Source organism: Macrotis lagotis, chromosome X (genome assembly GCF_037893015.1).
Source record: "Macrotis lagotis isolate mMagLag1 chromosome X, bilby.v1.9.chrom.fasta, whole genome shotgun sequence".
Lineage (NCBI taxonomy): Eukaryota > Metazoa > Chordata > Mammalia > Peramelemorphia > Peramelidae > Macrotis > Macrotis lagotis.
Genome location: NC_133666.1, coordinates 336,910,116 through 336,929,924, shown reverse-complemented (window position 1 = coordinate 336,929,924; position 19,809 = coordinate 336,910,116). Strand labels below are relative to the sequence as shown.

Below are 19,809 nucleotides of genomic sequence, written 5' to 3'. Positions count from 1 at the left end.
ATTTTTATCAAATTTGCTGTAAATTTTTTCATAGTTAGGATTACTATGTATTTCCCTCCATTCTATCTTCCCCCTGTTTCTCCTACTCTCTTTTTTTTACCCTGTCCTTTCTCAAAAGTATTTTGCTTCTGACTTATATCTCTACAAATCTGCTCTCTCTCTTTTATTAGCCACCCTTTTCCCCTTCTTTTATCCCCTTCTCCCACTTCCCTATAGGTTAAGATAGATTTCTATATAAGTTTGAGTATATATATTCACTCTTTGAACCAATTATAATGAGAGAAAGGGTTATGTACTCCCCCTATCCCAACATTCTTCATCCACCTCCATTGTAAAAGCTCTTTTGCACCTTTTTTTATGTCAGATAATTTACCAGATTCTACCTCGCCCTTTTTCCTTCTCCCAGTGCATTCCTCTTTCTTAAACTTTATTTTTATTTTTAGGTAATCCCATCATATTTAACTCACATTTGTGAGACCGTAATAACAAGAAAGTTCTTTGGAGTTGCTAGTATAGGAATGTAAATGGTTTAACTGCATTAAATTCCTTTTGATTTCTCATACCTGTTTACCTTTTTATGCTTCTTTTGAGTCTTGTATTTGAAAGTCAAAATTTCTATTCAATTTTAGTCTTTCCATCAAGAACATTTGAAGGCTCCCTATTTCATTAAATATTATTTCCCCCTGAAGAATTATAGTCAGTTTTGCTGGATGAGTGATTCTTGAATGTAATCCTAACTCTTTTGCCCTTTGGAATATTATTTTCCAGTCTTGGATCCTTTAATGTAGAAACTGCTAAATTTTGTTATATTCTGACTGACTCCATGAAACTTATCGTAGAATTTGGCTGCTTGCAATATTTTTTCCTTGATCTAGAAGCTCTGGAATTTGACTGGGAGTTTTCATTTTGGAATTTCTTTCAGGAAGTGTTTGTATTATGTTTCTTTCAATTTCTATTCTAACCTCTGTCTCTAGGAGATCAAGGCAGTTTCATTGATAATTTCTTGAAAAATGATGTCTAATATCTTTTATCATGGCACACAGATATCCTAATAATCTCAAATTACCTCTGTTGAATCTGTTTTCCAGGTCAGTTGTTTTTCCAGTGATATAGTTCTCATATTCTTTTATGCTTTCTTTATTTTTATTTCATTTCATTATTTCTTGATGTCTCATTAAGTCATCAGATTCCGCTTGCCCAATTCTAATATTCAAGGAATCATTTTTTTTCAATGAGTTTTAGTGTTTCCTTTTCCATGTGACCAATTCAAAATTTTTAAGAGTTCTTTCTTGTTTTTTTTAGTGAATTTTTGTACCTCCTTTTTTTCCAATTTACCTGATGCTTCTTTTTAAAGAGTTCTTCTCTTCAATGAATTTTTGTATCTTTTTTCCCCACTTGGTCAATTCTGCTTTTCAATATTCTTCTCTTCATTGTATTTTTTTGTGTCTATTTTTCAATTTGACCTATTTATAAGATGTTATTTTCTTCAGGATTTTTTGAGCCTCCTTTATTAAGTTATTGACTCTTTTTCATGATATTCTTCCATTCTTCTCACTTCTCTTTCCAATTTTTCTTCTACCTCTCTTACTTAATTTAAAAATCTTGAAAGGGTTCCTACCTCTCCATGGCTATAAAGTGTGTTGTATTAGTGCTCTTCCTCCCTGGGATTCAGACTCAGGACTGTGACCCAGATGCAAGGATGGGAAATGCAATAGTGTCCTGCCCACAGTGCCAGGAAAGACACTCTTGTAATATCCTTGTGACCAGTTATCTGCTGTCCTTACCATCTTTGGTCTGAGAGGACCAGAAGTCTCCACTGTTCCCTCTGATTCAGTCACCCATAAGGTCTACTGATGGTTTAGTGTGATGAAGTCTATGTTGGACTGTGCTCCACTCTTACCTTAGTGCAACAAATCTTTAATGCCAACCTTCTAGGTTGTCTTGGACTGGAAAATTGTTTCTCTCCACCCTCTTATGGGTTCTTATATTCAGAATTTTTTTTTTCTGAAGCATCATTTGTTTGAAGGGATTTGAAGGAGAGATCAGGTGAGTCCCTGACTTTTCTCTGCCATCCTGGCTCCCACCACCCCTGCCTCAATAATCTAATTCTGAAGCAGAAAAAAAGCTACCTACCTTAAATAGCAATTGAAACAGAACATCTTCCATTAGTACTATATTTTTCCCATTTGACATTGAAGCTGTGCTGAATGTATGCATTATTTAAACTGAAAAAAAGAAAGGAAAAATAAAGATCTAGTTCCCTGGGTTTAATGCAGTAGATAGAATTCTGGACCTGAAATCAAGAAGGCCTTAATTTAAATCTATCTTCTGGTACTTACCAGGTACCTCCCATGCAAGTTACTTAACCTTTGTTACTTCAGTTTCCTCAGCTTCAAAATAATAATAATAGCACCAACTGGTCAGGGGTTGTTTGAAAAGATCAAATAAGATAACATTTGTAAATTCAGTCAAGAACAAAGGGGGCTTATCTTCCCACTCATTTGCATAGAATTGAATAAAAGAGAAATTTCGAATTGAGAAACTGGGAGAACTGAACTCTGGCACAATCTACTTTCTTGTCAATTATGGGCCTCTCCAATCTGTTCTACACAGCTACTAAATTAAAAATCCTAAAGTACAGGTCTGATCATGTGAAACTTCAGACTTACCTCTGGATAAAATTTCCAATTAAAGACCTTACATGCATGTGTTTGTAAATATAAGCATGTATATGTGTATATGTATTTAGCAAGGGAGAGAAACTATCCCTGAGATTTCATTATACTTCCCCTCCCTTATTTCTTTATCATTTATTAATAATATAAGGAAACTACTTCCACCAGTACTAATTTGCCAACACACAATCATTTTAAATAAGGTGTCAAAGGCTGAACTTAAACTAAGGTCTTCCTTGAGTATAGACCAGGACACTGAAGAGCCCTATTACATTTGCTCATGATGCAGGAATTCTCAAGCAAGAGTCAGACAAAGGGTGACCATTCAAATTTTATTAAGGGATTTACTTCTAGGAGACCCCTGTAGTTTGTGACTTGTGATGGACAGCAAACAATTGAGCATGTCCTGAATTTCCCCTTAGGGGGTTTATTCTTAAGCTATACATTGTTATCATTATTGTTGCTTTAAGCAAAATTGCTCAAGGAGAGAATGGGTTGAAAAATGCAGATGTGACCAAAATAGAAGGATGTGTATCTGTTTAAGCAAAATAAATGTGGTTGCTAGTTTCATATCATTTATGACCTAGAAGAATATTGATGATTTTCTTCCTCCTTACTTCAATTAAAAGCCATTCAACCCACTCATTCTAGGGTCATCAATTTTCTTTCCTCTTTGATACACTGGCACCCAAATATGATTATGTCTGTCTATTTATTTATCTCTCTATCCTTCTATCAATCATCTCTATTTTCCCTTTATATCTATATATTAACATTTTTCTTTATATGTATATAGTTCAATATATTCATTTAATGTATGTATATATATATATATGTGTGTATGTGTGTATATCTATATATCTATATTTATAAACATAGAGTTAGAAAGATAGATAGATAGATAGATAGATAGATAGATAGACAGATAGATAGATATAGATAACATATGGATGAAATTATTCTTGAAGAGGAAGTGCAAAATGGAATGTATGTGAATATATAAGCCACACACACACACATATATATATATATATATATCATATTTTAGAGGATAATTCTTTATTTTCCATGATATTTGCTATCATCTAAGTGGTAAACTTTTCAGTGTCTCACTTATTTGTCCTCAGAATGGGTATTAAATGGTCAAACAAGTTTCCTATGAAATGATGTTTCATGTTTATCTGAATACAACATAAAACCAATTTAATATTTTAATTCATTTTTCTACAAAGATAACTTTATACTATCATCTTTCCATCTATTGGCAAGTTATGAATTTCTTCATTTATTGTATGAATGTCATATGATGACAGTTAATTTCCTCCAATAATGGATAAATTCTTTGGTTATTAGAGAGAAAATCTAGTCTACCTCCATTAAAAATATATTGATTCCATATGTTTTATGATATGACCAATTCTTAATACATTCTTGACCTCTCCCTTCTAACTGAAGCCTTCCTCCTAACCCCCATCCAGAAACAAAGAAAAATAAGGAAAACAACATTCAACACAGGGATCTGGTAATGCATATAATTCTAGCCTTTTAGTCCTAAACTTCTTGTCCAGTAGGAGGAAGATAAGCCTACTCTATTGTCTTGGAGTAAAAACTATGACATCTAAGAAGATGATTTCCTTTTAGTGTTTATTTGCTATTGTTGTTCTCCCATAACCCATTAACTTTATTTTTTTTATTGAGTATTTTTGCCGGTTCTGCTTTTTTCACTCTTTGATTCATGTCATCCAATGACCTGTACTCCTAACCAAGGATACTGGATTACTCAGAATTCATTTTGATATAAGGAACAAGATGCCCCGAAAGTCAATTTCTCTTTTAGACTCATGCTCCAAGTCTTTGTTTTAATCTCAGTTACAATTATTCTATGTCTCCACAAAAGTTGGTATCTGGGTCCCCACTTCCTGCATGAACATTTTATGAACAATGTAGATATCAGGTATAGGGAAGGCTTCATTTGTTCCACTACAAAAATATTAAACATACAAAGTACTCACAAGAGTCCATGACAAAATGCAAAAATATTAAACACTCAAATTGAGCATTAGACAATCCTCAGAAAGAACAAGCATTTTGAGGAACTGTATGCATGTATGCATGCATGTACACATACAATGCATGCAAGTACAGAAAACCACAAAATATAGTATGTGCATGAATATATATGTATATTATTTATAATATATATATCTTAGACTTATACCACCCCAGCAACTCATGGCAGTAGTAGAACTAGATCAATGGTCCTGACCCCACCCCACCCCACCCCCACCCCATGACATAGCCTCAATGGTATAGCAATGAAATTCTGCACTGAATCCTACCTTTCTAATAAATTTACTAATAAGAAAAATTTCTCCCTTTAGTACCTAAGCATAAAATTCTGGGGCTTGAAGCATGCCATTGGACACCTCCCCCAATGACTGCTACCTAGGAAATAATTAATAACTGTAGCATTAAAAAGTATTTTAAAGTTTGCAAAGTACTTTACAAATATTATTTCATTTAATTTTCATTAAATTTTATTTGCTTTCATCAACCTCATTTTATACATGAGTAAACTGATGTGAAGGGCAGCTCAGTGGCCTAGTGGAGCCTAGATCTGAAGACATGGAGATTCATTTTTTTCAATTCAAATTTGACCTTAGATGCTTACTAGTTTCATACCCTGGACAGTCTTTTTTTTTACCTTGTTTACCTCAGTTTCCTCATCTATAAAATGAGCTATAAAAGGAAATGGGAAGGGGCAGCTAGGTGGTGTAGTGGATAGAGCACAGGCCCTGGAGTCAGGAGTACCTGAGTTCAAATCCCTCAGACACTTAATTAGTTACCTAGCTGTGTGGCCTTGGGCAAGCCACTTAAACCCATTGCCTTGCAAAAACAAACAAACAAAACAAAACAAAAAACAAGAGGAAATGGGAAACCACTCCAGTATCTCTTCCAAAAAAACTCCAAATGAGGTTCCAAAGAATCAGATGTATAGGAAAAATGACTGAATAAAATTGAAACAGATGGAGGTTAAACGGCTTGCCCTTTATACAGTTTAAATGACAAAGCTAGAGCCTGGTTTGAACTCTGATCTTCTTGACTTTAAGTCCAGTTCTCAAAGCATTGCAACAACTTACCTACCTAGAAATTGCCTTTTTCTGGCTAGAAACCCAGATTCTGTGATTATATTGCCTAGGGAATTAAAAATCCATCTTCCTCTTAAATAGAAATTTGGGGTTCAGGATCAGCATCCTAGTGCTACATGTGTAAGCTGATTATAGTCATCATTTCTATTTATGGGGGACAAGGAAGAGAAAAACCTTTTCCCTTTTTGGTGCATTTTGTTCTTGAAATCTAAGGGAGATAAAAGCAAAGAGGCAAGTTTCTTAGTACTTTTTAAAAGAACATGAGTAAATGGAGAATTTTATAATGATAATTAATAATAATAATATAGCAACAGGCAGCATTGATATAGTAGTGCCTACTATGTGGTTCCAGGCGCACTGTGCTAAGTGATTTCAATTATTAGCTCATTTCCTCCTCACAAAGATAGGAAATAGGTACTGTTACAGATGAGGAAACTAAGGCCTCAAGGGTTAAGTGACTCTAATTTTGTCTCCCCCTCCCCCACCTTTTTAAGCACAATTCAAAGAAATTTCTTGTCTTTTGTCAGCAAGGTCTAGAGCCTTTGTACATTTCCACGGGAGCTGCCCTACACTTACCTGCCCTAATCTTCCCTGCCTTACTCATCCCTTTCCTATGCCACTCTACCCTACATTTACCTGCCCTACACTTACATGCCCTCTGCTTCCCTGCCCTATACTTCCCTGCTCTATATTTACCTTCCCTACACTTAATTGACCTATTCTTACCTGCCCTACACTTTCCTGCCCTACATTACACTGAGACTCATTATATTGAAAAGGGAGTCTAGTTGAATCTAAATTCCTCTTATATTTAACCAGTCCCCCCATGGGACCCTACCCCAGTTTACCTGCATTGTCTTTGTTTGAAAAACATTTCATATATATACACATAAAACCATGCACTGACCTTTTGCTTTGTCTCACTTGACATTCAATCTCTTATTCTTTCCATGAAATTTAATATCAATTATTTTTATATAGTTTACCTTTAACCTCAAATATTTTATAATCCAACTGATAAAATTTTTCTGTCTAACTCATTTACACTGCACATTGTCAAGTCCCAGTCTTCTAATCACCATGCTATCTGGCACTTTATAACATAGTGTGTATACATATATCAAGCTATAAACATAACAAAGGGACATGTGGATCTCGAAATATTTGGGAAATAATTGGGCTTTATTTTCCATTGCCTGTGTGGTTCTCTACGAGAATCCGTAACTATTTATTGGGCCTCTAATTAGATTGTGGCAACACTGGCTTTTATTGCCCCCAACTTTCATTTCTATTCTACCTCAAAAGTAAATCCTCAGTCTTTTCCATAGAAAAATGTGATGTGCTTTCAATAGACTAAATCTACTTCCACATTCTATTTGACTGCTGATTAATTCCCATTACTGGGGCTACAGAGATATGATTAACTTATTGCTGTCTTATAGTTCAGAAACCGTGCTATAGATAACAATGTGAGCCTCCGTTGATACTTTATTCAATAGGGTCTGTTTATGACTTCAGCAGAGGCTGTGTTTTCATTTAAAAAAATGGCTGAAATCTAATTTATTTGGAAGAATTAGGATACACTTCCACCTTAGAACTGTCAGGCCACACATAGAATAAAATGGAGCTTGACAGCAGGTTTCTAGGGTGCTGAGATGAGGCGTAAAAAGCAGTTATGAGAAGTCGACTGGGCTGGCATTCATTTTCAAAGAATGTTTCAGAAGTTTATCAATTTGTTTCTTGTTAGGTAGTACATAGATGTCAGCTTGCTCCTTTGAGGAGTCTTCAGGGCTAGAATACTGCATTATTATGAATAATATGAATATGAAAGAAAATAAAACTCATCTGCAAAAAGAGGCCTTAGAAGCATTCACTCAGAGTTCTGGTTTGTTAAAAAGAACTCAATTACTTGAAAGACTTATCATAATTGGAGCTACTGGAACATTATGAGAGTGGTGAAACTATAGAGTAGTTTTCTGGCAATGGTGAGCATTGTATGCCAGTGAATTTCTTTGTGTTTGCTGGGATAAAGCTGCATCATCTCCTGGGGTACCTGTCAAAGAAAGGCAACCTCTTGAAGCCCTAGAAAAATGAAAAGTTTTCCAAATAAATACCTAGGAAGATGAAAAAGGAAGAAAAGGGTGAAAGACCTGGTAAGTAGTAGGAGAAAAGTAAAGAAGGAAGACTAAAAACTAGGGAAGATATTTAAGGACTTTCAGAAAAGAGAAGTTTCCAGAATTGGACAAAAGAAACCCAGCACACGAAGTAATTTAGTCCTTTTAAAAAGGTACTATGCTTCCCTAGTATAAGAAAGGATGTTTCTGATGAAAAAGAATACAGTGGACAAAAAAAATTTTTTTTAAATAAGGTATAAGGTAAGGTGAGCCTAGAAAAATAGATGTAAATAATAGTGAAAACAAGTATTAGAATATCAAGAAGAAAGAGAAAAATGCTATACTGAAAATATAAAAATTTAAGAAAACTAGAATGAAGCACATAGAAATCAAGAAAAGGAAATATTGGTAAATGTTATCTTTGCTTGTTGTGGCTAGTTGATCCATAAGAGCTAGCTTGTAACTCTCAAATGCAAGTATTAGGTAACATGGATTAGTTTTTTGTGTATTTGGGTTTTTTTAAATCTCCTTCACTTTCTGTTCTGTTAGCTCTCAAAAGACAGACATGATATCTTTTCAGAATATGAAAAGTGATTGCGATTAAAACTATTTTATTTTGTATGCATTTCCTATGATTTTCAAATATTTTAGAATTTTTTTTCTCCTTGCTTAATGTGCCCTCAAAATAGCTATGTGGAGAAAGGTCCAGTGGTACTTTAAAAAAATTAATGGATAGATAATGGATTTGCCTGAGATCACCAAATTGTTATGTGATGATTGGACAGCTTTATTTACCAGACAAATAAATCCCTCCAAAAAGAAAATGTGTTGTAATAGAGTACTGGGTCGGAATTCAGAACACCAGCCTTTGAAACTAGGTTCTGCTGTTACTATTTGTGTGAAAAATTAGGTAAATTACTGAGAGAATAATAGAATAGTAGGTCTAGAGTTGGATGGAACCCTATCAATCTTTATATTTATATATTTTTTTTACAAATGGGGAAACAGGTCTGAAAGTTACAGTGACTTGTGCAAAGTCATATGATGCATCAAGGGTTGGAATTTAACCCATGTCTACTGACACCAAATCCAGTGTTCTTTCAATCCACTGTTTTTCTAATCTAAGCTTCAGTTTTGAAGAAGCAAAATATGGGAAAAAATATGAGTGATTACTTTTCCTCAAATCTTTAAATCTCATAATTCTACCACTGCCTAACCTTATTTCCTTTTGTTCTTATTTTAGGCAAGCTAGAAAGTTTAACAAAAAGTTATTTCATTATAGAATTATAAGATTTAGAGTTCAAAGGGGTTTTAGAATTGATAATATTTCCCTAATTTTAAAAATGAAAAGAATGAAGTTCTATCTGTCTTGATATTTAAACATCTTAATCTCTGTTTCTTTATATGCATGTTTCTTGAAGATATATTGAATTCAATGATAAAGTAAGAAGCTTTTAGAGAATGATAAAGTCACTTTTAAGATGTCATTTGTTTGGGTACACATAAGGAAGCACACAACCTATTGGCAAATGGTTTCTCTGAGAAGAACCATTTGCAAATTAATTAAAGGTTTGTTATTCTGCCTGACAATTTTAGATCCCGATGTAAGAGCATGGTATTGAAGGCTTGTGCTATCATTTGGTCTTGTTTCAACAAGTAAACACAAATGACTCTGGGAAGGTGCTCAAGGGAGGTGATTCTTCAATATTTGCTCCTTTCAACAGGTGGTTTCCCATATGGGTGCCCCTGACATGGTATCCTAAAGACAATTTTAATTGAACTTTTTCCAGGAATGGTTTGAAGCTACACAAACAGAATCCATAGCCATCTCATGACTGCTCCAGATGATTTGTGATAGGTAGAGTTTGCATTCTAGGGCAGTGTCCCATGAGAAATAAGCTCTGCCCCCAAATATTCTCTTTTATATAAGAAAGAGTGAACACCACAGAATGGTTGTTTGTAGATGAAATACAAATATAGTATCTTTCCCTCCCACACTATCCCTTTTCTGAACTTCCTAAATCCTATTTGCCTCAGTTCCCATATTTGTAAAAATGAACTGGAGGAGGAAATGTTCCAAAAATCTTTGCTAAGAAAACCTCAAATGAGGATATGAAGAGTTGAACTGAAGTGATTCAGCAACAGAATTTCTATAGAAGATATCACTATCCTTATCTCCATTTTTCTCAACCCCTTCCTTATCCTTTATTCCTCAGTTAAGGGAAACTATTCTTTTCAAAATGAGTAATAATCTTTAAATTGTCAAATCTAATGGTATTTTCTCATTGTTCATCTTTCTTTACTTCTCAGTAATATTAGACATTGTCTTCTCTCAGTTGTCATTGTACTTTTTCTTATTTTTCCTTCTAATATTTCTATACTTCGTTGTTTTCCAGCTTGTCATCCATATCAAACCTCCTATATGTCAATGCACAATTTTTATTAACTTCATCCCTTCCATGACTTTAATTATCATCTCTATGAAAATAACTCAAAAATATTTGTATTCACCTTTTATCCCATGCCTGAAATGCAGATTCGCATCACTAATTGCCTGTTGACCATTTCAACATCATGATATAGAGGCATCTCAAAGTTAAGATATTCCAGAATGATAGCATCAACTCTTCTGAAATGCTGAATTACACCTGAGGATAACCACAGCTTTCAAGTCTCTGAGGTTTTCAATCTAATTGTTATTCTTGACTCTTTACTCTCACAATAAAGGTGTGATCAATTTTTACATCTCTAGTTTCTATCTATGAAATATTTCTTCCATCTATTGGCTTCTCTAGTGGCAATAAGAACTCATGTGATTTTATGGGAGTATAACCGAAGTGTCAGAACATATTAAAATATCAAATTCCTTCTTTAGGGAGATATTCCCTGGTGTTGAATAAACTCATGAATTGTTCTTTTGATATGTTAACATCTTGTTGAAAAGACTCAAAAGGGAGAGGATTCTGGGAAGTAGGTCAAAAAACTCTTGGCTTTCCAAATTTTGTCCAAAAAAAAAAGGAAAAGAAAAGGATAATATATTGCCTCAGGGAACAGAGAGCAAAATTAATAGATGAAAGTCCTCCTCAGACCCTAGATAAGACCCCAGAAAAAGGAGTAGGGGAAAATCAATATACAATAAGTTCTGGGGAAAGGGGGAATGGGGCTTTCTGGAACTTTCACTTCACTGACATTTTTGTAGTCAGAAGACTGAATAGGAAAAGGCAGAAGGACCTTCCATCATAGAAGCACCTCCAAGTACAGCTGTAAAGGCAGTATATACTCTGAATTGGGCTACAGAGAGAAGGAACTAAAAGTTACTTGGTTAATTCAGTAGCAGAGGGACCCTATTGTCTGTGGACATTTGAAGGAAACCAAGTCACTGGTTTCAGTTCCAGGAAACAGAAAACAGGTCTGGTTTACAGTCACCTTTCTCCTCAAGGAGAGAGAACATTTATGGGAGAGCATGGCTGGGTCTCTAAGTCATGGCCTAGTAGTGGAGTGTCAGAAAAATAACATTAAGAAAATCTGAGGCTTGGAATATTATTCCCCTCAACTTGGACTAAGATTTGATTATGTTAATAGATGCTAAAAAGAAAATAAAAATAAAAAATTAGTAAGCAAAGGAAAAAGAATTCAGCCATAGGTAGCTTCTATAGGAATAGAGAAGATCTGTGTTCATATTCAGAGAAAAATAATGGAGATAGAAAGTTCCACCTTTTTTCCATGAAAAATGTTACATGGGGGGCAGGTAGGTGGTGCAGTGGATAGAGCACTGGCCCTGGAGTCAGGAGTACCTGAGTTCAAATCTTGTTTCAGACACTTAATAATTACCTAGCCATGTGGCCTTGAACAAGCCACTTAACCCCATTGCCTAGCAAAAAAAAAAAACTTACAAAAAAAAGAAAAATATCAAATGATCCCAAGTCCAAAAGGAGTCCTTAGAAGAACTTTAAAAAATACTTTAAAAGTCTAATAAGAAAGATCAAGGAAAATTAAGAAACAACAATAGTAATCCAAGAAAACCAAGAAAATAATGAAGTCAATCAAATTGATATAGAAGCAAAAAAATCAAAGAAGAATATAATTCTTAAAAACTAGAATATAACATGGTGAAGCTAATGAAATTCTAATATACCAAGAAATAATAAAACAAAATCAAATGAATAAAAAAAATAGAAGAGAATATGAACTAGCTCATCAAAAAAATAAGTGATCTGATGATCAGTTTGAGGAAAATAATATTAGAATTGCCAGACTAACTGAAGGTTGTGGTTTTAAAAAATCTTAATATAATATTATAAGAAATTTTCAATGAAAATTATTCTATAGTTTTAGATCAAGAAGACAAAACTGAAATAGGAAAAGAGCCATTGATCATCACTGGAAAAAGATTCTAGGAGGAAAATTTATAAAAATAACATAAAAAAATTTCAAAGTTCCCAGGTTAAGGAGAAAATATTGAAAACAACAAGAAAAAGAAATAATTTAAATATCATGGATCTACAATGAGTATTAGAGAAGACTTAGGAGCTACTTCATTTTCATAGAGCAAAACTGCTGGGGTTGTGATCAATAATAACTTACTTGGCAAAATTAAGTGTAATACTGAATGAAAAAATCAACATTTAATGAACTGAAAGACTTTTGGTTATTTGTGGCAAGCACAGCATAGCATAATGGAAAATATGACAGAAGATTCAGGAGAATATATAAGAAAATATCAAAGACCAATTATAAGTGACTAAGGTGGTCATCGATATTCTTATGACTGTCATTATTTGAGAAGTTTGAAAGATCAGACTTGGGCTAAGCTCTGATGCAATGCTTCTAAGAAAAGTAAAGCTGCATATAAAGAGATAAAAAAGAGTAATATAGATGAGGCATTAAAAGAAGAATTGGTATAGAAGCTAGTAGGTGGAAAGATGGGTAAGGCTGGAACCTTAGTCTCATTGGAAATGGGTTAAAGAAAGAATAATATGTACATAATTGTGTGTGTGTGTGTGTTTATGTGTATCTGAAAGACATAAAAGTCTTCTAAATTCAGAAAGAAAGAAATAAAAGGGCAAGGAAAAAGGGTAGGGGACAGAATAAGGAGGGACTCTTGGAGGAGAGGGTAAGTTAGGGTATTAAGAGGTCAAGGTAGTGGATAGAAGTAAAGCAGAAGAGTAAGGAGGGATAGGGTAAATAGTATGAGAAAGATAATGAGGAAAATATGAAAGGGGAAAATGCACAAGAAATTATAAATTAGAACATGAATGAGATGAATTTGCCATTAAAACTGAAACAACAGATTAAAATTTAAAATTTAACAAACTGGCTTTTAGAAAACAATAAAAATGAGTCATGCAAAAAAATGAAATAAAGGACAGGGGCAAAACGTATTATCTATAAAAAGGAGAGTAGTAATCATGATCTTGGGCAAAGTTAAAACTAAAATAGATTCAATCAAAAGAGAAAAATAGGGAAACTATACTGTGTCAGCAACCTTATTTAATATTGTTTAAACATTATTTAACATTGTTTATTTGTCAAAACATACCACAAACTATATGAACATAAGCATAAAACATTATTTCACAAATAAATATAGATCTAAGTAACTGGAGTAATATTTATTAGTCATGTGGTAGGTAAAGTCACTATAATTGACAATTTTGCCTAACTAATGTGTTTATTCAATGCCATCTCAATTAAATTACTAAAATATCATCTTATTTAGAAAAAATAATAACAAAAGTATATTAGGAAGGGGAAAAATCATAAATTTCAAAGAAACCAAGAGAAAAAAAAAAGATTTAAAGGAAGGAAATCCAGAAATATCAGACTTTAAACCAAGAGCATTATTGAAGTGCAAAATGGATAATTTTGATCATTTTGAATTAAAATTTTTCTTGAACAAATAAAACCAATATAGCCAAGAATAAAAGTAATGCAGAAATTGTGTTCATAGACAATGAAAGACATAACTGTCTTCATAGACATAATTGTCTTCATAGACAATTTCTCAGATAGGATGTGATCGGATTGAAATAATGCTCAGGTGTAGAAAATGAAGAACGGTTGACTTAAAAAACATGGACTTGAATCTATAAAGAGAGATGCTATACACCCTCAGAAAAAGAGATGACAAGTGGAAATATGCATAGTGCAGTTTGACATGTATATGTATGGGTGCCAATGCATATGTTGGTAGATAACTATGTATATGTACACATACATGTGTGTGCATAGCTTTTAATTGTCAAGGAAAGAGAAATTACCACATTGGGAACATCTCAATTCTCATATGAATTTATAAGAACATAGAAATGGAATTAAAAAGACAGAATATATACAGCTATATTAAAGCAAAAAAACACATAAAGGAAATTCATACTAGAGATGGCCTAATTGGAAGGGCACTGAGAGATGGTTTAATCAGAATTGTGAAGAAGGCAAGCATACCAAAGATGTGGAAAGCACCTCAGATTTAATTTAAATAAAAGATAGAAAATCAACAATGACAAACTTTTATAACTAATTTTACACTGATATAAACATTTTATGAAATACATGATAAACATTTATGATAAACATTTTATGATAATGCAATCATCAAGGACATCTTTTGTAATAATGTAAGCAAAGAATATCAACATTTTTCCAATCAATATTGCAAAACAGATGATGTCGCTCCCATCACAAAAAGTTATTGGGAGAAGTATTCAGTACACCGTTCCACTGTACTTATTTTTAGAATATAAACACTTGATCAGGGAAAAAATAATAAATTATATTGCATGGAAAATTTTAGTTCCACTGAACTTATTCATATCTATCATTTACACTGAGTGATATGCTTTCATATTAATATTTATAGTCTTTTACTAAAACAAATTTGAACAGAGGGTAGAAGTTCACTTTGCTTCCCTGAGTTTCTCTCTGTTTTCACCTATAAAAGGAAGATATTTGTGCTTCAGTAACTCCTCCTGAGATAGTTTTGAAGAAAGTATTTTCTAATTCTAAAGCACACTGTAAATATGAGTTATGAACTTGTGATCTCAGGATCTATCATTTTACTTTAATGAATCTTCAAAAAAAAGAATTTCTTGAGATTTTATTATCTCACCAACTGTCCACATGTATATATACTACCCCTAAGTTGAACATGTTTATTTAAATCTATTGCTCTTAGGTTTCTTCTATCTCTGACTCTTGTTAGCTTTGTTCTCTCATTGAATCTTTCTTCCATTGTGTCACTTTTTATTTTTGTGCTCCATAACCAGCTTCTGAATACATGAGTTTTTCCTTTCTCAAACTACTCTAATATCCCAAAAGTAGTATTTGCAATTTACTATCTGTTTTCCATAAAGTCATTACACTAATATATAATTATGTACTTTGAATCATTCATATCCATTGTGAAGTGGATAATTATTGTCCATGGTTAAAGAATCCTTTAACTCTCATGCCTTTGAAATACAGGGATTTATAGCTTGGATTTTTACTGGATAGGTAAAAATTTTAAAGTGTGAAGACAATACAAACACTCCCTACAAATATGATTTTGAGGCACTCAGATGATTTTTGTCTAGTTTTCAAAGCAAAACCTAACACAGGAAAAACTGGATGAATTTGTCCTCCCATTTTATAAGGATGATAGGAGTATCAAAAGAGATTTACATTATATGTGCTTTGAAGCTTTGGAGAAAATGTAATGACTTCTGTCTTCTAAGGTTGAAACCTATCAGAAGCAATCAGCACAAAATACTGTTAGCAAGGAGAAGTTTTTTTTCCCCCATTTAAAATTTAATCACAAATCAAGGAAAATTGCTATTGACTCTTCAATTTAATTTTAGAATGAAAATTATAAAGAGTAACATAAATACTTCTCTTGCCATGGACAATTAAAGAATAAGTTCTATAGAAATTTAAAAAATCTGTAAATTATTGTTATTATTCACTACAGTAAGTTAAGTGATGTTCTTATCAAACAATTAAGGGGAAAATTATAGTTCAGTTATGGTAAAGGTGAACTACGAGAGGAGAACTATTGCTTTGGGAAATGCTTTGAAGGGATCAAAGTGCCAACTGAGAAATTGGTGGTATATTTTAAATTGCATTTCAATGACTGATGATTCAACCCTAGGGTCTTACTTATTTAGCCTTAAAAGTTAACATTACAGACTCCTAAATTATTTCAAAACCCACAAGATATGTGATGCAATTTGTTCATATTACTCATCAGAAAGAATGAATAATGCAATACTTCTGGAAAAGATACTATGAGAACATTATTCATTCATTTAAATATTTATTAAATCATTATGGTTTTGAAAGAGTCAATGAAAGATGCAAAGATGAAAATAGTCTCTCCCCTCCAGGAACTTACAATCTAGCTATACTAAGGTGGAATGAATGCTTGGATGGATCTATTATCTCAGCAATGGGGGTCCAATGTAGAACAGTTTAGATTAAAGCAGAACTATATACACCCATCAAAAGTAACCCCCTAAAAAGATGAGTAGAGAAAATTTGTAAACAAAATACAATGCAAAATAGTATATATTAAGTGCTCTAAAAAAGTTTTTAAAAGTTATGAAATTAGAGGAGGAAGAAACCACATCTTTTGGGAGAAAAGAAAGAATTCAAGGAGTTATTACCATTCAATGTGTGTCTGGAGAATTATCAATGATTATAATAAGAACAATAATAAAACAATATCTTATCAATTTATAGCACTTTTACTTATACAAAATGATTCCCTTAAAAAAATTCTGTGATGTAGACAAAAGTATTATTTCTTTAATTTTACAAATTAAATAGTCTGTGAAGCAGTGATCTGAAGCTATATATCTAACAAAAGCAGCAAGGCACAAATAGGTGCAGTAGAGAGAATGCATATAAAGATTTTTCAGTCATTTGCATAGAGATAATATTTGTACTGCTGACAATTGATGGCATCCCCAAAGAATAGATTATAGAGAAAAGAGGGCCTGGGACAGAGTTTTACCTTAGGGAACAGGGAGTGTCTGATGATTCAGCAAAGAAAACTGAGAAGAATCATGGGGTTAGAGAGAATTGTCCCCCCCATTATTTGGAAAATCCAAGTAAAAATTTCCTTTCTACCAGCCAATTAAGCCAGTTTTTTTCCTTTTTTTAAAGGAAATTTTTAACAGTACATTATTATAAAACTTGAATTGATTTTATACAATATTTTGTGCATTTCCAAGTTTCTAAACTTTATCTCTCTGTCTGCAAAAATCTCCCTTTAATTTCTTCTGTCAATTCATAATGTATTGAAAATGTGATGTGGAAGAGATATGTAATTCTAGAAAAAAACAGTCTGATTTCTTCCTCCCCTTATTCTCATTTCTCAGTTCTTTAAAATATTTCTTTGTTTTCCACTGAAATTGCTCTCTTCAAGATCATTTCTCCCAAAATGCTGATCACAAAAATCTATTTTTTTCTCTTGCCATTATCTTTGACTTTTCTGTAGCAAGTGAAACAATAGGCCACCTATTTTTTCTTTTTTATTCTCTTGACTTTCATGACAATTTATGGTTTTTCCCTTACCTTTCTGTCATCCCTGTACCTTTCAATTACTCTTCTTCCTTTGTCATTGTCTTTTCTCTCTCTATACTCTCAAGAATTTTTTATGACTTTTATAATTTCTCCTATATGGATGAGTTTTATATATATAATCTGTATATGTATATCTCCAATCCAACATGTCTGTAGGACTTCATTACAACTTTCCATTTGTTAATTAGATATTTCAAACTTGATGTTATTAGTCTCTTAAACTTCGCATACTTAAAATTGAACTCACTTCTCATAATGTATCTTTTGGGCAGGCAATCCTGAATTTTGCCTGAATGAGAATTTCTAGTGGCATCTTTCATTCAACTCAGTCCAAAACCCTTCACATCAAACCACATTCTATCTTTTTTTCTTTTTCTTTTTTTTAAGGTTTTTTTTTTTTTTTTTGCAAGGCAAATGGGGTTATGGCTTGCCCAAGGCCACACAGCTAGGTAATTATTAAGTGTCTGAGACCGGATTTGAACTCAGGTACTACTGACTCCAGGGCCAGTGCTTTATCCACTGTGCCACCTAGCCGCCCCAAACCACATTCTGTCAATGCTACATTAAAATATTTGCAAAAATCATTCTGTTCTTTCAAGTCCCATTACTACCATTCTATTTTCTGGAACTTATAGCAAAACCTTCTACTTGCACTTCTTTATTCTAATATCTTTTTCATTGACTATCATTGTCTGCATAATTTTCTTAAAGTATGAATCTGGTCACTCTTTTATTCCTAATCCTTCAGTACCTTCTCATTCTGAAAGTTCACATATCTTATCATGGTAGTTAATGTCCTGTCTAATCATGCTCTAGTATACTTTTCTAGCCCTTCTTTGCAGAACTCTCTTCATTCCAGTCAAATTGGACTACGTATTCAAATCATTTATAATTTTTTCCCTAACCCATTAGAGTCATGCCTATATCTGAAGTTGATTCCTTTCAATAACATGCTATGCAAATATGTCAATTCTTTCAAAAGTCAACTCAGATTCCACCTCATCCAGGAAACATTCCTTAGTGCTTCTGTTTGATGTTATTCTTTGCTCTTGTAGAAATTTTTAGGAACTGTTTTCTTAGTTTTGATTTTTTTTTGTTTTACTTGATATCCCTACCATTTGTATAAATCTTGCTTTCCTTAATAGGGAACTCTTTAAAGACAGAGACTCTGGGCAATTTAACATTTGTATCTCTTGTGTGCAATAAAAGATTTAATTTGGTTTATGATCTCAATGCAAGTGTTCCTAGTTAGAAATTAAAACCCATGAATGCTGCCTCATCTTGTATAATTCTTTTTCACATCTTGCATAGAAAGAAGACTTTCATAATGTGCCGGAGGTTTTTCTCTAGGTCTCCTCCACTTCAATTTAAGGGTGGAGCACTCATGGAGTGCCATGGTACACTCAGGCTATCTATTATCCTTTATTCATTTCACCTGGCAACTATTTCCTTTGCTTTATTTCATTTTTATATTAATAATTTAAATCACTTTTTGAGCCTACACATATTTTGGAAATGTTTCATGCCTGGTACATAGTAGATACAATAGAAATGCTGTAATTAGTTGTTGTTGCTATTTTTTTTAACTTAATCTTTGCCTTCTATAATAAATATATGAGTATTGAGAGATATCACGTTAATTTTATCTCTTTTTATTTTATAAAATAATTTTTAAAATTAGCATTTTTATAATCAAAATTAAGGGTTTGTTTGATGATATCAATTAGTTTGTAACTGCCAAAATACAGATTGTTTAATAATCTATGTAATATGTCATCAGAATAATAGAATTTTAGACTTGGAATAGATGTGTAGAAATCATTTACTGTATTCTTATATAAAACAGGAAGCTGAGGTAAAGTTTCCTGATGTAACATAAAATACAATAGTAGAGTGTCTAATAACAGCAAACTTATTTTACTTTGAGAATTGACCCCTGTGCTTGCTTACAGAGAAGATTAGTATGGCCCCTGCACAAGAATGACACCCAAATTCATGAAGAAAACTGACCCCTGTATTTTGAAAGCTAGATAACATCTTTTTTCAAGTTTCAAGGAAAGAAAAGTAAAAAAGCAAAATATAGATAAACTAATTAATTAATGCTTAGCTTTCTTTTACATTTAATGTATAACAACAAAATCATCCAAACAAAATTTAAAATAAATAGCTGATTAACTGTAAAATCCCCTTTGGATAATAGGTTTATCCTTCCATAGTGGACAGCAATTTAAACAATTGGGTGCAGTCCCAGTGATGCATGAAGTGGGTTAGGCTGGGTGTCAGCAATCCATATTCTTAAAAGGTAAT

At 32.9% G+C, this 19,809-nt stretch overlaps 1 non-coding gene across 1 annotated transcript; it reads left to right on the top strand.

Moving 5' to 3' along the window:
- The first annotated feature begins 19,413 nt into the window (after positions 1–19,413).
- On the top strand, positions 19,414–19,522 carry LOC141503767 (U6 spliceosomal RNA). Its single transcript, XR_012473081.1, has one exon. It is a non-coding gene; the product is annotated as a U6 spliceosomal RNA (small nuclear RNA).
- The last annotated feature ends 287 nt before the right edge of the window (positions 19,523–19,809 follow it).